Genomic DNA, 18,342 nt, shown 5'->3' with positions numbered 1-18,342 from the left:
TACTAATTTGTACAACATCATTTCCATCATATAGTAAAGGAGTCCATCATATAGTAAAGGAGTCTTTTAACTCAACATCAAATTACCTAGTTGTGATCACCTTATCAGTGGTCTTATGCCTAGTGAATTTAGTTTTCATCCCAGCTCAGTCGTTGTCTCATGAGCGACTAGTTGTGGACTTTGTCACGTTTCGGTGCTTTCGGTCTGCCCAGAGAGGTGGGAAAGCGTTCGGAGTTTGAAGGGAAATTGGGTGGGGCGTGGGGGGAGGGAACACGGCGAAGCAATACACGGCTGGCAGCTGAACAATCAGCCGGGTAACGCGCTTAGCCGCCACGTGCGGGCTTCCCTAATCGCCGCGCCCCAGCCCCGGCTGTTTGCCTTTGCACCGTTGCCGCTGCGGTCGATCGACTGCTCGCAGTCTACTTTTCTCTCTTTTGCCTCTGTCACACGTTCACTTTTCCCTTAATTTTCCAATCACTTTCACTCTCCCTCTCTTTTTGTTACTCTTGACTCAGTGCAAACTTTTTCCTGACTGGCAAGACAGCGATCTGTCACCATTTTGAGTCTGTGCTCTCTATGGTCTGTGTTACATTCGGAAAATCGGGATCGTAGATTAATGACAAAGAATCAAGATACAACGCCTTCATTATATACAGGGTGTCGTCACGCGCATTTTCTCTAGTGTTTCACCAGATGTTTGCAATTTAGTTTTTACATTGTGTAGCTAGAATCAGCCAAAGCAGCTGCTGCTGGCCACATAATTCAAGCGGTATTGTTTCTCATTACAGACTAAACTATTTTTAAATAGCAAATTTTTGTTCCGATTCGATTCGTTATATCGGTATGCCGTAACAGATGCAGTAGAACTCGAAGAACGTTGGCGTTGGATACTTGGCTGTAGCAGTCAGCACGGGCCTCGTCAGTACAGTCGGTGTTGGAGTGCTGAAGTTTTTTCGAGTCTTATCCTCCCTGTTACTACGAATCGAAAAAAAAGTTACCAGCGTAGATTAATACGGGAGTGCTGTTTCTAATCAGCACATAAAAATCCGTTTGAAAAATTATTTTGTCTGTAGCGTCAAAGAAACCGTCGCTTCTCGTCGACACTGGGCATCGCGTGAATGACGTAATGAGCAGTATTTGTGTGGGCTAACTCCGGACACATAAAGCAAAATCGAAATTACAGATATATGCTGGAACACCATAGAAAAGGCGCCTGACGACTCTCACAAGAGATACCCTGTAGATTTCGGATCTTCTGCAACAAGAAAAAGTCATGAGAAAGGTCTGAAAGTAGCTTTAACAGTTCAGTGCAAGGTGTTACACTAAATGTAAAATATGATTCTTTAGTAAAGCACCGTTTCATAGGAAATTCCTGAAAGAATACTAAAATAACACCAAAATAATAATAGTAACTCAACTACTTCCAGAAATAGAAGACATATGGTGATGATCCTGCAGAAAATTTATAACTTCTCTTGTTTCTCTGTCTTCTGCTAAGGTAGGTAGCCCGTTAACGATGAATTTCGCAGCCCTGTTCTAACGAATACGTTCGTTGTACTGAGGCGTCTTGCCACCGTTCGCAGCTCCCGCGTTGGTGGTTGGAGGCCTCCCTCGAGCGTGGGTGTGTGTGTTGTCCTTAGCGTAATTTAGATTAAGTAGTATGCAAGCCTATGGACCGATGACCTCAGCAGTTTGGTCCCATAGGAACTTACCAAAAATTTCCAAATTTCCACACTGATTTCTTTGGTTATTTACGCGATGTTGCTTCCCTGTTAGCTCTGACAACTATGCCAAAAAAGCGCTCACCTCAGCCGTTAATTAAAGGCCGTTGGCCTCTGCGTTATCTGTGGTGAAAGGTCATGTCTGAAACTTTGGATTCTCGGCACACTCTTGGCACTGTGGATTTCGTAACATGAATTTCCCAACAATTTGCGAAATGGAATGTCGCACGCGTATAGGTCCAACTACCCTTCCGCGTTCAAAGTCTGTTAATTCGATCCGTATGGTCGTAATCACGTCACAAACCTTTTCACATGAATTACCTAACTAGAAATGACAGCTCTGCCAATGTGTCGCCTTTTTGTTCGTTGTGTATGTGATATTACCGCCTTCTGTATATGTACATATCACTACCCCGTGACTTTTGTCACCTCAGGGTATATAGTATTAAAAGTAACAATTCTGCAACCGCTGGTACACATAAAATCCGCCGCGCGTGGTAGCCGCGCGGTCAAAGCCGCCTTGTCACGATCCGTGCGGCTTCCCCCATCGGATGTTCGAGTCCTCCCTCGGGCACGGGTGTGTGTGTGTGTGTGTGTGTGTGTGTGTTGTCCACAGCGTAAGTTACTTTAAGTTAGATTAAGTAGTGTGTAGGCTTAGGGACCGAGGACCTTAGCAGTTTGGACCCATAATACCTTACCACATATTTCCCACATATTTCCAAAATTTTACATAAAATCCAATGGATTGAATGCGAAAATTTTTTGGTAGTTAAGCTGGCACTAACATCAAAACTAGAAAGCACTTACAGCAACACGGAGACAGATAAAAATGCGTAAGATAAAACCACCTTTAATTCATATCTAATGACGAAAAGACAAAATGTTATTAATAAGGAAAATAATCTTACGATTTAGCGGAAAGTGGAAAAGGATACCTACATGGATATCCTGGAAGAAATAGAAATTTCTACCCTTGTGCACTAAAATGAGAAGCAAAACCATAAGGAACAGAAGAAGTTGGACAATATCGTTCTTGTAAAAGCTCTTCAGATTATGTTCGATGTTTTGCAATTTAAATGGATATAAACTTTTACCTATCGTTACACAGTGTGTGCGTCTCGTATTGTAAACAGCAGAGCTGGCACAGTAGTTGCGGCTTTATGTTGCGTAAACATACTTTTTCCGTACAGAGATACATTTGCTGATTTTCCTGGTTTGCCATCATTACGTGTAGCCACTGTGGATATCACGCTGCCCTTCTTTGCTATTACATCCGCCAGTTCACTGACACGAATTGCCACATGGTCCAGCAGAATAAGTCACCCTTCCCTACACACTACAGGCGGAAGGTGGTGTCATAGACATCCTCCAGTGCTTTCTCTCTGGCCATCTTGTGTGACGTTCCCCGGGAAATAGTGGCCCGGATAAGTGTACCAGACACCCATTTTTTCCGGACCTCGACTCGGAGTCGAATTTCCCTCTTTACGCGAGCGGTCGCTAAATCACTTTGGCTATCTGTGCTCGATGCACAGCCAGTCACAAACTTTCTTATATCGTCGTTCTTGCGTTACAGCCTGTCCTCGTACACACTTTATGTAACGGCTGTACAGGACAGGGCATTTTAATTGAAAGTTACTGCCTGGTATCGGCATATAAGCACCACATTTCAGTGCCTGTGTTATTAATAAGAACGATGCAGTATTCTTTCGGACATAGATGCATGTTCGAAGAAACATGGCATCCTTCTTCCTAACAAGGCAGGCACTGAATATCGCAATCGGTAACGTTAACCTTAAGAAAAGTTCCATAAAACATAAATACAAATTCCTACTTCTTAGTAAAAAATGTTTAAATGTGAAGTTAATAACGGGGCGCAATAATTTGGAGCGGTTAGCTCATAGTTACGCCAATCCAATGCCACAATGCAGAAATCGGCCTCTGTAGTATCACGTGTCCCTTCACGTTTGCCCTTCATTATCACATCGGAAACAGTGGACCTAGGGATGTCTAAGGGTGAGGAAATCTCGCGTACAGACGTATGTCACAAGTGACATCCAATCACCTGACCACGTTCGAAGTCCCTGAGTTCCGCGGAGCGCCTCTTTCTGCTCTCTCACTAATGACTACTGAGGTCGCTGATATGGAGTACTTGGCAATAGGTGGCAGCACAATGCACCAAGTATGAGAAACGTATGTTTTGAGGGATGTGCTTACAGTTTTGATCACATAGTGTATATGTACATCCTGTGGCGAAAATAATTTCAAGAGCCTGTATTGAATTTATAATAACATGGATCAAAACCAGCGACGAGCGACATTGCCATCTTTACTCAAAAGTAACATTCAATAGTCCGGATGTGGATCTATTCTCGCTACAGTGATTAGGGATTTGCTGCCATTTTCATTCCCCTCCCGTTTTTTCTTTGAGATTGTGCAGGCCATCAACACAAAATTATTTTTCGCCGCAGCTGTGGAGTCTCAACATCGACATCACAGAGATTCAGTGGAACAATTCTTCTGCCAGCGAATCTCTATTGCTGGAGGAGATACAATAATAATAATAATTATTATTATTATTATTTTCAGAGAATCTTCGATTTTTGTTAGGAACGGTCCTGGTATAAACTTCACAAACATTCATAATATTCTTGGCTTTTCACTTTTTGCTGCACAGTCACCCAGTATAGTACACATTCATTCAAGAGAGAATTAGTACATTATTTCAATTAACTTGGGGAAGGGATATTATACCTCTCACCCTAAAATTAGCGTAACTGCTTGGTAAGATTCATGATAGGGCTTCATTAAAGCGGAAATGTATGAATCATAATTAAAGATATTAAGACAAACGCTACAGTAATCATATTGTAGTATAATGTTGCCCATTTGTGGAACAAAATCTTTATTGTGTTCTAACAAGAGACTCAAGTGTCATCGTTTCCTTATAACATTAACAATCCCGTGAAACTGTGTAGAATGAAAGTAGCTAGGTAATTTCGTTCCTTGAATGTTGCACGAAAAACCTTTTGTGAGTTTGTGCGCGTTATTGTAGAAAATAAAATAAGAGTTACTGAAATGCCGTTTTGAACTCTTCCACGTTATGAAAAATTGTCCAGTTGTGATCAAACAAAAAGAAAACTTTCTTCCCCTTTGTTCGTCTTTTAAAGATCCTGAGTACGAAATGCTTTGATGATATGGATGCTAGTCATATAAACCTTGAAGAATAATATAGATTATTATTACTATTATTATTATTGTTACTGAGTTTGAACTCATAAGTGGTTTCCATCTTAAAAACCGGCAGACAGCTAGAGCGTTCAAAATCAAGTGGGAAGAAACATCACTAGAACACTGTACGTATCCCAAATACCTAGGGGTCACCCTTGACCGTGCATTAACATATAAGAGGCACTGCCTAAATACCAAGCAAAAAGTGGGAGCCAGGAACAATATCATCACGAAGCTATCAGGCACAACGTGGGGAGCACACGCCAACACTGTGAGAACCTCTCCCCTTGCATTGTGTTACTCTGCCGGAGAATATGCAAGCCCAATGTTGTTCAATTCTTGCCATGCCAAAACAGCAGATGTCGCTCTTAATTATACTTGTCGTATCATCACCGGGCGCCTGAAGCCTACTCCTCTGGATAAACTGTACAGCCTCTCGGGAATTGCTCCCTCCGACATCCGCCGATAGGTAGCAGAAAAAAGTGAGAAGAAAAAGTCAGAAACTTCTGAAGCTCACCCCCTATACGGCTATCAACCAGCAAACCCACGACTAAAATTCAGAAAAAGCTTCCGCAAATCTACCGAGGCTCTTGTTGGGGCACCGCAGCAATGCCGAATCGAACTATGTCGTACAAGGCTTACCAGCACTGTGCGATCACCAAGCGAAAGACCACCAGCCGGCTACACAGAGAACTGGAGTACATTGAGATCCCTTAACAGACTACGCTCGGGTGTCACGAAATGTAAGAGCAATTTGACTAAATGGGGTTTCCTTGAGGAGCCGCCACTCTGTGAGTGTACAACAACGCAGATGACCTTCACACCTGCTTCAGTGTATCCAATGTCCAGCAACATGCACAACAGAAGACCTGCTACGTGCAACACCAGATGCAATAGTGGTCGCTAAATTCTGGGCGGCGAAAGTGTAAATAATTGTCCTGTAAATATATATACACACACGAAATGTAAAATTTGTACATTATTTTACACATCGTAAATGCTTCTGACACGAATAAACAATAAATTACTGAGTTGTGACGACTGATTTTAACTTTCCCACTATCAACAACTTTTAGCTGGCGTCTCACCACGGGGCGCGGGCTACTCCCTTGAGCTGTTATCGCTGCCACGCTAGGCGGCGCTGGCAGTTGACGGGTAGTATTCGCACAGTGTGGAGCGACGTACTCGGGGCGAGGATCGGCACGATGTCTTTCCCGGGTCGTCGTTCACTCTTCTTCGCCAGCAATGAGCAGAAGGCAAAGGTGCGGTTCGTTTACGTTGTGAGCTAGGCAAGCTGTTAAAGCAGATGATTGTGTTTGTGTCCATTGAGTCGTCATGTACGCTTTATTATTTGGCCCTGTGATTCTAGGACTAATGTGTTGCCTGCCCGCTCTGTGTGATTTTGAATTAACTTGTGTTAATTTGCTAACCAGAGTTCTCCCTCAAAAATTATTATTTAACGTCCCCAGTTGTCACGCATAACTACACCAGGGGCCCACGTTTGATCCAGTTAAAGAAAAGTTTGTTTTAAAATGGCTCTGAGCACTACGGGACTCAACTGCTGAGGTCATTAGTCCCCTAGAACTTAGAACTAGTTAAAACTAACTAACCTAAGGACGTCACAAACATCCATGCCCGAGGCAGGATTCGAACCTGCGACCGTAGCGGTCTTGCGGTTCCAGACTGCAGCGCCTTTAACCTCACGGCCACTTCTGCCGGCATTTTGATTTAAAATTTTTATTCAAGACAACAGCTGTTTCTAAATTTTAATATCTGTTTTCTCTCTAGTATCACTAGTATCCACCCCTTCAAGCATATTGTGAGCTCCAGTAAATGGTAAGACAGTAGCGTGTTAGTATTTATATTCCTTCCTGGAAGAAATTACAGCTCCCTTTCAGTAGTTCTCTGTTTGCGAAGCTTATTTCCTAGGGTGTATTGACTTATTGGAAAGACTCCCTGTGTGCATTCATGGTTGAACGATGTAATGTAATCCAGCGTGACACTTATTTTTCTTGTCTGTTAACAGCTAAGTTTCTGTGAGAGTGTTCCGTGTTGTCGGCTTCTAGCCGGGTGGGCCTGACTTACTTACAGCCATGTGCATGGCTCTCGAGCATTTCCTACCTCGGCTTGCTGTTTGTCTGTAGTCGCGTGTCCTGGCTGTCTGTGCTCAAGTTGAGTATCTCGCACTGTAAACTAAGTTTAGCTGTCGGCCAAGAGACCTTTGATTAACTGGCTTCGCAGAAGAAATCTTTAATGTTTAATATGTACTGAATCCTTGTTGTAAGTTATATTGTATATTTTATGGTGTAAACCTTTTGGTGATCTTTGTTAATGTTTACCTTTGTGAAGTCATCCTACTATCTTGGATTTGAATTCGCTTGAAGAACTTTGTCCAGAATTGATTTAATTATTTTATGATTGTAATTCAATGGATGCCTCAACATCATTCGAACGTCTTCATGTTTGTAATAACAAATTAACTTCAATTTCCCTATCTGTTTTTCAAAGGGATTCTGTTATCATAAAAAAATATATAAAAATAAATATTGTTCTCCAAGGATAAATGATGTTACTTAAAGGGGCTTAGACCTTCCAGGTAATTTCCCTGATACGGGTAATACCCGATTTCCGTAATTATTATTAAGAAATTTTATGGGAGTGGGAGTAATACCCATCAAGTCGTGCAGCATTCAGCGTTAAACTTGTATGACACCGATGTAAAGAATAATTTCTGGAACGATACTGCTTTCTGAGGCTTACATTATGAAAACTTGTTCGTGAAATTAAAAGCGATCAGTGAAATATTCACCCAAATGAAAAAGTCAACGTTACCAATGATGATATGCGATACGTATGTAACATTATATTTATGTTTTACGTAAAGAACAAAAGGTATTGCCGGCATTGTGATTTATGTGGCATGATTGAAATAGACAGACCGAAATTAACAATTTTGTTAGTTATTGGAGGTTGGCGTCACATCCACAATGAGCGTTTTTGAGGGGTATGAATAGAACCTATTAACAAAAAATGAAAGCATATTTATGACAATCCGCATTTTATTCAGTGCTACAGGTTACACATTTTGTTCCTGTTAGCGTTCGGCTGTCCAGTTTAAGCAATAAAGAGCTGGCAGTACCGGTATTGTCCACTTTCTGGGAAATTCAGCTCTGCTCGATGCTATTGTGTTGTCAGTTGCCAATTAGAGACTTCCAGACTGTGCGGATTTCTGTGAAGCGGTGGGTGATCGCTTTGAGGATAAACTGCGGCCGAGAGATGCGTTATCCAGACAGTCCAGTGAGGGTCGTTGCCAAGCACTGTTCTAGCGCGTTACTTATTCCCTTCTGACAGAAACAAAGAATAACATGTATGGCAATATTATTACGTCCGTAATGAGTTACTATGGTACGTTGAGATGCAAATGCAGTGTTTTCACTTTCGTTACCAAAAATATTGGCTGTAAATAAAATATTCCTGCATTTCGTACTGCTACTTTCTCATTTATACTGCAAGAGAAACGGTGAAACAATGGGTGCTACTATTACTTTCATGAATGGTTGAGATTGCGTTATCTTCATCCGTGCAACGGAATTTACCACTGACACTCTTCTCCTAGAGCTTCACATAGCTTCTACACGTATTTCAGATTATTGGTACAATACATTTTGGCAACTTGTTTATGTAACAAAATTTTTTCGTATATTGTAGCCTCGGAAGCATGTCTATACTCACTATTCAGGTTGCGGCTGCCTATTCCTCAATCGGCAAAAGTCTGAAGACTCATGATCGTCAGTGATCTTTTATTCTGCTCTTGTTAGGAAACAGACTACAGGGTACTGCAGGAGTGTCCATGAGTGACTGGTGTGTTTCCTCTGTTCCTACCACTGCAGTGAAAATATTTCCGCTAGGAAGATGATTATACAATCCCAGGTACATCGTAGACCCCACCTGGGAACATCTTGTGGTAACACATTTTGGTGGAGGTACAGATCAACTACCTTCAAACGCTTGGATCTCTGATGTAGCCAGTGCGAGCGTTAGAGCATTCTTCCATACTCGCACAGTTAAGATAGAACCTGGTTTTCCGAATTTTTTGTAGATTTTAGTTATAATTGTTACCAATTTTGAGAAAACATCCTTGATGTACACCTATGAGGCCTATTTCATAATGACTGATGAGGTAAGTGAACTACACAGACGACATCATGTGTCCGTTAGATCAGCTGTGGCTAATTTCTGTGAATAGGTTCCACGCTGTTACGATGAAACGTGCCCACATAATATATTTGGCTCAGACGTAAATCGTGACATATTTGCAAAACAATATGAACAGTCGGAAGAGGATATGTTATTTTGTACAAGGTGATTGTAAGACGTAATTATTCATGTGGATAATGCTGGAAGTTCTAAGAGATTTTTTTGCGAATGACGCTGCTACATAGTATAGAGATGTTGCAACGGCAGAAAACTGTACCGAAATTCAGGAAGACATCTAGACGATCGATTCTTCTTCATCTACATGTCCATCCATACTCTGCAAACCATTGTGAAGTGCATGGAAGAAGGTATTTCCCATTGTACCAGTTATTAGAATTTCCTGCCGTTCCATTCTCGTATTGAGCGCAGGGAATATTATTGTTCGAACGCCACTCTGCATTCTGTAACTAGCCTAAACTTGCCCTCACCGTAGTATGGAAGCTGTACGTACGGAGTTGCCGTATGTTCTTAGAGTCGTTATTTAAAGCCGGTACTTTAATCGTAAGTAGGCATTGTCGCGATAGTTTGCGTGTATCTTCAAGCGTCTGCTAGTTCAATTCCTTCAGCATATCCATGACACTCCTCCGCGCATCAATAAAACTTGTGACCATTCGTGCTGCCCATCTCTGTATACGCTCAAAATTCCCCCTTACTCCTATGTGATAAAGGTCTCACACTCCTGAGCAGTGTTCTTGGATGTGTCGCCCGAATGTTTTGTGGATTGATTGCTTTTCCCTATGTTCTATCAATGAATCTAAGTCTGCCACGAGCCGTCTCTACGACTGAGCCTCACATCCCTACAACTTGTTATACCAAGACATTTGAACACGTTGACCGACTGCAGTGATACTCGTTCATATTGTAGTCATAGGATACAATGTTTTTCGTTTTGTGAAGTGAAGTTTTGAAGTTGTCAACTTTTAGGACACTTGCCCATATTTTTACTACTTAGAAATCTTATTAATATCCATATGAATATTTCTGCAGATCTTTTCAAACAGTACTTCACTGTGCAGGTAATTGCATGACCGGAGGAAGACCTCAGTTACCTTCAACATTGAGAGCAAGGTCATTAACGTACAACACGAACGGCGGTGGCGCCAACCAGTTTCTCTCGCGGCAACCTGAAGTTACATCTACAAGTGTCGATGACTTTCCATCCCTGCTAACATGCTGCCTCCACCCTACCAAGAAATCCTCCACACAGTCCCAAATTTCTTTCAGTATTAATCGTAGGTGTGGTACTGAGTGACAAATTTAAGTTAATGCTACACAAGAATTTACTTTCAGTAATAATCGTAGATGAAGTAATGAGTCAAATTCTCTCCAGAAATCAAGAATTACTGAATCTGTCTCACCGCCCTGATCTGTAGCTTGCAGTATGTCATGTGAAAAAAGGGCGAGTTGTGTTTCATATGAAGCTATTTTCGGAGTCCATGCTGAATGGGATGGAGGTGAATATTCTATTCTATATGTAACATTACATTTCAGACCATAATACGTATGCTCTAATATTCTACAAACAATGGATATCCGGGATATCACTCCTGATACCCTTCTTGTAAATGGGTGTGACCCGTGCTACCTGCCATCTGCGGGGTAGAAATTTTTGTTCGAGGAAGTGTGTGGTTAAAAAACGGCCTGACTCATCTGCAAATTCGATGTAGAATCATGTAGGATTTCCATCGAGGCCAGGACATTTGTTAAATTTCAACGATTTCAGCTGTGTCTCAAGACTACTTTTACTAATATCGCTATCATTTTTCTATGCAGTGGAGTGAGAATTAAATTGTAGAAATATTCCTGGAATTTCATTTGTAAGGAAACATTTCAAAACATTGTTCAACACGCCTGTTTTTATTTTCTACAATCCGTTCCATTTGCTCTCTCGTTCACTACTATCTGGACACTAACGTTGGTGCCACAGGCCGCCTTTACGTATCATCACAATTTCTTTAGATTTTGTGACGCATCTTTCAATAATATTATACTACGGTAGCCGTCGAAGGCTTCAAGCGTTGCCCTGCGTTTCATTCACCACCACCATATTTATAGCCTACTGATTTGTGTTGCTGATATACTACAGCTCTCTCTGTTTCTTCAGAAGTTTCTTTTCAGCGACCATATACCATGAGCGGTCATTCCCATCATGAGCTGTTCTAGTAAGTAGGCTACATATCTGGCAAGTATACTCACACGTATTCTTTAAGTCACAATCACACTTGCTCACCTGTTGCAGCGATTGACAGTTGACTCTCAGTATAAATAAATCAAATGTATTCCGCATAAATCGGCAGAATGTCCCATTATTGTGTGATTAATAATTCAATAATTTAATAATTAATTCAATAATTTATAATTCAATAATCTTGAACTGTCAAATCTACTAAATATCTGAGGCTATGGGTATGGAGCGGTTTAAAGTGTAAAACCACATGAAATTAATCTCAGGTAAGGCAAATGCTACACTGAGACTCATCGGAAGAATCCTCATGACGTTTAATTCATTCATAGAGGAAATGGCCTACAAAACCCTCTTTCGACCAATACTTTAATACTGCTCGTCAGTGTAAGATCCGTACCAGGTTGGAATGAAAGGTCAAATACGGAAGGTTAAAAGAAGAACAGCACGGGAATGTTCAGCGAATTCTAGAGGCAGAGGCTACAAGAAAGGCGTTGTGTGTGCACCACGGTGCGGTTGATTGTTAACATGTCCAGAGCGTATTTTACCGGAATTGTCAAGCTACATATAGATCCCTCCTACGTATATCTCGCCGAAAGGCAATGAAGGTAAAATCATAGATATTCTAGGCAACTCTGAGGATTACTCAAATTCATTCTTCCTGCGACCATCTGCGATTGAAACCGGATGGCCCGGAAACGATAGTAGTAAGCAAACTACCCTCTACCACACACTATAATGTGGCTCTGGGAGGACGCTATAGATTTATCGTTTCCTCCTTGCAGGATCGAATGGAAGAATAAGATCTAGTAACGAATGTCGGTGGTGTGTGGCGATGAGAGTTGACACTATATTGTTATGCCTTCCAGAAATGGGGAACGCAGAAATAGGAGATTCTTCATGCAGCGTGCGAAGAAATAGGAAAAGAAATGTCCCTCTTTGCCAATGTAAAATTGAATTATTCATACCGTCTTACGAAACAGAAAATATTTTTAAAAAGGTATCAACGATTATTATGATAACAATTTACCTCTTCGAGCATATTTCAGCCGTGGAAGAGGTAGTGAAAGGTAGTACCAGATGGCTATGACTACAAGCGAAACTGCGGAGATCAAGTGACAGTTCAAGTTTCCCTGGCAAAGAAGAAGTAGCCAATCCGCTCAGCCTCGGCTGCTAAACCTGCCAGTCTCATTTCCTTGTTCATGTAAAATCCGCTTAGAAGCGAAGCGTTAATATCCAAGGGGCCGCTGACGCCAGGATCGAGGGACGCAGCAGATCAGAATTTAGGATGAGTATCAGCTTCCACGCAGGAAGGGTGGTAGAAGGAGATGAAATTGCGAAAGAAAGATTTTGCCGAAGACAATCTTCTTCGGTACGGTATTCCGTAAGGAGCAAGGCGCTAAGTCCTTGCTGATTAAATCGGACCTATTTTTCCTCTACACGAGGGCTACTTTATGTATTTAAATAGGTTACATTACCTGCGAAGATCTGTTCTTGGAATTTTTTGATAGCGGTAAATCGTCTCTCTCTCCAGAGTAAAATTTTCACTCTGCAGCGGAGTGTACGCTTGTATGAGGCTTCCTGGCAGATTAAAACTGTGTGCCGGACCGGAACTCGAACTCGGGACCTTTGCCTTTCGCGGGCAAGTGCTTCACCGACTGAGCTGCCCAAGCACGACTCACGACCCGTCCCACGACCAGCACACACTTCGCTGCAGAAAGAATATTCATTTTGGAAACTGAAGGCTGTGGCTCCGCAATATCCTTTCTTCCAGAAGTGCTAGTTCTGCAAGGTTCGCAGGAGAGCTTGTGTGAAGTTTGGAAGGTAGGGGGCGAGGTACTGATAGAATTGAAGGTGTGGGGACAGGTCGTGGGTCGTGGTTGGGTAGCTCAGTCGTGGGAACACTTGCCCAAGAAAGGCAAAGGTCCCAAGCTCGAGTCTCGGTCCAGTACACAGTTTTTTCTGCCAGGAACTTTCGTCTCTCTCTCTCTCTCTCTTTTAACAAAAAAATTTGGTAAGTAATATGTTGGCGCTTTTTTCCTCGGAGTGATGGTGCTATTTATGCTTTCGTTCAAACATTGGTTCATCTCAGATGCAAGGCGTGGTTGCCCTAAACTGTCTGATAAACGGATGAAGACGAGTACCGTGCAGAGGTGAAACGTCTGTTCGGCCGAGTCGCAACCTGTGTAGAAGTATATGTCATCTGTATCCACAAGCAAGGCCATGTTGCAGAATCGATGAATTTTTACTTAATCGTAGGTATACAGTGGTTTCAGTGGTCCCCGAATAAAATTTATATTACAGCAGCAAAGGATGTTCTCTTTAAGAATTACGAGTCTGCTCTGAAAGCAGTCAGGTCGCCTGAATACGTATGTAACAAGAAGATTTTATGGCGGTACAGCTTTTTCGAATAATTTCCCGTAACAACAGGGACTCACATAAAGATATTCAGCCATGGCGCTCAAATCGATTGGACACTTCCATTCTGAGAGAATTCCGAGGGGCTGAGTAGAGAAATTAGCCGCGAGAGGTCGGGGCTGCGGGCTCCTTAGAGCCCACACAGAGGCATACCGACAATCCTTCTTTCCACGAACAATACGAGACAGGAATAGAAGGGAGAACCGATAGAGGTACTCAAGGTACCCTCCGCCACACACCGTCAGGTGGCTTGTGGAGTATGGATGTAGATGTAGATGTAGATGTAGACGAGTGCTAACGGAGACAGGGATAGGGTGTCTGCAACAGTGCTGTGAGCCCGGACGGGGCGTGGTGACCGGCCGATAGCGAGTCGCCGGCTGCTGCCTTGGTCGGCTACCATTGTCTTTCGCTCAGTTGGTTCATGGAGCTCTGAAGTGGTGGTCTCCTGTCTATTGATACCAGTGTATACACTGCCTGACGGAACCAATTCTGGCCATTGAAAACAGTGAGCCTTGCAGCACTTCGGACAAACTTGAGTGTAACGAATGTTCGTAAATGGCGAGTTAAATCACAAACTGGTTGTGGATGTCTGTAATGAACCGAGATTAATGCTTGGAACTGTGTACGCTGATTAAAATTGCCGCAAGTGTAGTAGGCTCAAGTACGTTTGCATGTGGCTTTGTGGTATAGTTTGGTCAGCTGAATCACATGAGATAGTCTGTTAAGATTCGCAACTGTGAACGCTCCCTTAGCGTGTCGTGCTTGCTGTAATTACGTGCACTGGACATGTTAGCGCAGACTGATAGTGACTTTGTACATTCAGGTTTCATTCTTGTCACACAACGGAGTTTAAATTTGTGTCAATAATCACAAAAATGGTTCAAATGGCTCTGAGCACTATGGGACTTAACTACTGTGGTCATCAGTCCCCTAGAACTTAGAACTACTTAAACCTAACTAACCTAAGGACATCACACACATCCATGCCCGAGGCAGGATTCGAACCAGCGACCGTAGCAGTCGTGCGGTTCCGGACTGCGCGCCTAGAACCAATAATCACACATCGCCCCTCTAAGCAATATAAGCTTTCGGTGTGGCCGAGTATTGCTCCTTAGTAACGTTGTAAGCTTGATCCGTTTTATTGCACTGCCTCTCAGTTCCTATGGCAACGGCCTTGCCGCAGTGGATATACTGGTTCCCGTCGGATCACCGAAGTTAAGCGCTGTCGGGCGTGGCTGACACTTGGATGGGTGACCATCCGGGCCGCCATGCACTGTTGCCATTTTTCGGGGCGCACTCAGCCTCGTGATGCCAATTGAGGAGCTACTCGACCGAATAGTAGCGGCTCCGGTCACAGAAAACCATCATAACGACCGGGAGAGCGGTGTGCTGACCACACGCCCCTCCTATTCGCATCCACAGTGAGGATGACACGGCGGTCGGATGGTCCCGATGGGCCACTTGTGGCCTTATGACGGAGTGAGTGCCTCGGGTCCTATAACTGGTCGCCTTTCTCTCCATGTTCTTGCGTGAGTTAAAGTTGTTATGGCTGTAAAAATGGTCTCGACCGATCAGTTGATGGAGGATGGAAATTGCCCAATGAAGTATCTGTATTCGTAAAAATAATGTGACAAAAGAGAATGAGTTAGCGCCTTGGCCTTGTATTATGAATAAGCTGCGTACATAACAGCTGAGTTAAAATTATGTGTTTAAAGATTTCTGTTAAAGTGTCTCGCTTAATTTGTTTTCCATTTGACAACGGAATTGCATTTAAATGTGGGGCTAGCAGTAGTTTCTTACATTCTGTGTAAGTGCACAAAATTAATTTAATCACCGTTTAATCTCTGTAAATTATTACTAGCCAGTTATTGAATGTGGGTTTTACGATTTTTGCCTGTTGTGTCTCTTCATAAATAATTGTTCCCGAAGTGAAGTGGCTAACGACCTTATTTGTGCTGGTATTCTTGATGTCATAAATTTAATCAGTCATTTTCTTAACTTCAGAATTTGTTAGCCTTAAGTTTTGGAGCGACTTCAGGGAGTTGCTAGTAGTTCAATATGTTGATTGTTTTATTAATTCGCATGTAGAACAAACGTCCAACTTAAAATATTGTTACTCTGATTGTCTTGGGATTTGATAAAGCTACTTTTTTCCAGAAAACTTTTATGTTATTTAAGGCGATCCTTATTTTTACCTTTATTTACATCATTATTATAAATATATTTTAGAGAGTTCAAGCTGAGTATAATCTTAAAAAGAATCTCCTTAAGATTTCATTATCATAAATACATGTAACTAGTTAAGGTTGCTACATCAAATTAAACTTGCCAATTGTTAAATAAATTTCATGTTAAAACTTTTAACTGTGAATGGTGTTGCTGTTGTGCACTCTTGCTTTCCCCTTCCACGCCATAGCCCTTTGTACTGGCCTTTATCCTCCCCCTGGTAAAATACTTTTCTGATCTCTCGTTTCCTGTAGCCTCAAAAGCATTGTACGTGACCCTATTTACAACCGTCAATCAAAAAATCAATTCTTCGCCCTTTAATCGACATTAAACAGGACTAAATACCATTTGAGAATCATAGAAACGGGCAGAGCCCAAGTATGATCTGAAATGTAGTGAGCATTAAGGATTTACATGAATTTAATGAAATATGGTATTTTACATTGAAATCAAAGGCAAAAAAGTAAGCTAGGATTTGACTACAAAATAACAATATATTTAATAAAGGGTTGCAAAATGAGTATTTTCGATATTTATAAAGTTAGCAGAGAATTCAGAAAATCTGGATATGAGTTGTATCTGTTACTCACGCTTCCTTCAAATGTTACTTTACAATCAATCAATCAGAGTACTGGGCATGCATCCCAGAGTAGCCCTTGCACAATATGTCCTAAATTGTTTGTGAGATTTATTTCCATTTCTGACTTCGTCTATTGTTTTTCACCTCTAGAGATGTCTCTCGTGCCAAGGAAGTTATTCCGTGATGCCTTAACCAAGTCGTATCGTCCTATCTCTTCTGCTAGTCAATGTTTTCCAGAGCCTACCGAAAACCTCCTCGTTCCTTACCTTATCATTCCACCCGATTTTCAACATGCTTCTGTAGCACAACGTCTCGAGCACTTCGATTCTCTTTTGTTCCGGATTTCGCACAGTCCATGATTCGCTACTATACAAGTCTGTGCTCTAAAAGTACTTTCCCAAAACTGACTTCTTCAATTTAAGGACTATGTTTGTTATTGGTAGAATTTTTTTGCCATATCTCGTCCTACGTTTTTTGTGTACTGCTTCCTTCGTCCATTTGTTAATTTGCTTACAAAGGAGCACAATTCCTTAACTTCTATTTCGTGATAACCAGTTTCGATGTTAAGCTTCTTTCTGTTCCCGTTTCTGCTACTCATTACTATTGTCTTTCTCGGTTTACTCTCACTTCTTCACATTATGTGCTCATTATACTATTCATATCATTAAGAGAAGCCTGTAATCCTTCTTCGCTTTCCGCGTGAATAGTAATGTCATCAGGGAATCTTATCACTGATATCCATTCGCCCTCTCTTGAACGTTACTCTAATTTCTCTCACTGTCTCTTCTATCTAGAGACTGAACCGTGGGAGGGAAAACTGCATCCATGTGTTACTCCCTGTTTAATCTGATCATTTTGTTTTTGGCCTTCCACTCTTAATGTTCCCTCTTGTTTCAAGCTGTTTCATATTACTTGTCTTTCCCTGTAGACTACTCTTAAGAGTGATAAAGAGTGAAAAAGAAAGCTTAACTGTAACTTCTGCAGAAACAAGACTGCAGTTATTAGAGTCGAGGGACATGAAAGGGAGGCAGTGCTTGGGAAGTTAGTGAGACAGGTCTAGTCTACTCCGATGTTATTCAATCTGCACACTGAGCAAACATTAACGGAACAAAGCTATATTTCAATGTATTTTAAATTTTTGGGGAAGAAATGGAAATTTTTAAGTTTGCGATGATATTTAATTTCTTTCACGTTCTTCAAAGAACATGGATTATCACCGGTAAGGATAATATCTAGAAGGAGATGACTTGGAAAATCAGTTGGACAGAATACACATCCTATAAGTTGAATAGCTCATAAAGGAAAACGTGGCTAACGGAGTGTAGTCGAATTAAATCAAACGATGCTGAGGGAATTGGAGTAGAAAATGAGTCACTAGAAACTGTCGATGAGTTTCGTTATTTGGGCGACAAAGTGCGCTAAATCTCCAAAGAAACTGCTTTAGGCACGCGTATTCAAATATAGAGATATGTAAAGAGGCAGAATCGGTGCTGTGCTCGGCAATGCCTATACAAGATAACAAGTATCTGGTGCAGGTGTTAGATCGGTTGGCAGATTATCAAGATTTAAGTAAGTTTGAACATGGTATTAACGTCTGTTCACCAGCGATGGGACAGAGCATCGCCGAGGTAGCGATGAAGTGGGGAATTTCCCTTACGACTATTTCACGGGTGTATCCTGAATATCAGGAATCCGCTAAAACTTCGTGGTTGCCAGTAAAAGATCCAGCA

The 18,342-nt window shown here is 41.8% G+C and overlaps 1 pseudogene; it reads left to right on the top strand.

Annotated features, from left to right (window-relative positions):
• The first annotated feature begins 14,970 nt into the window (after positions 1-14,970).
• On the top strand, positions 14,971-15,088 carry LOC126485756 (5S ribosomal RNA; annotated as a pseudogene).
• Positions 15,089-18,342: the final 3,254 nt, after the last annotated feature.

This window comes from Schistocerca serialis, chromosome 6, assembly GCF_023864345.2.
Source record: "Schistocerca serialis cubense isolate TAMUIC-IGC-003099 chromosome 6, iqSchSeri2.2, whole genome shotgun sequence".
In the NCBI taxonomy this organism is placed as follows: Eukaryota; Metazoa; Arthropoda; class Insecta; order Orthoptera; family Acrididae; genus Schistocerca; species Schistocerca serialis.
The sequence above is the reverse complement of the archived record's forward strand: the minus strand, read 5'-3'. Positions and strand labels throughout refer to the sequence as shown.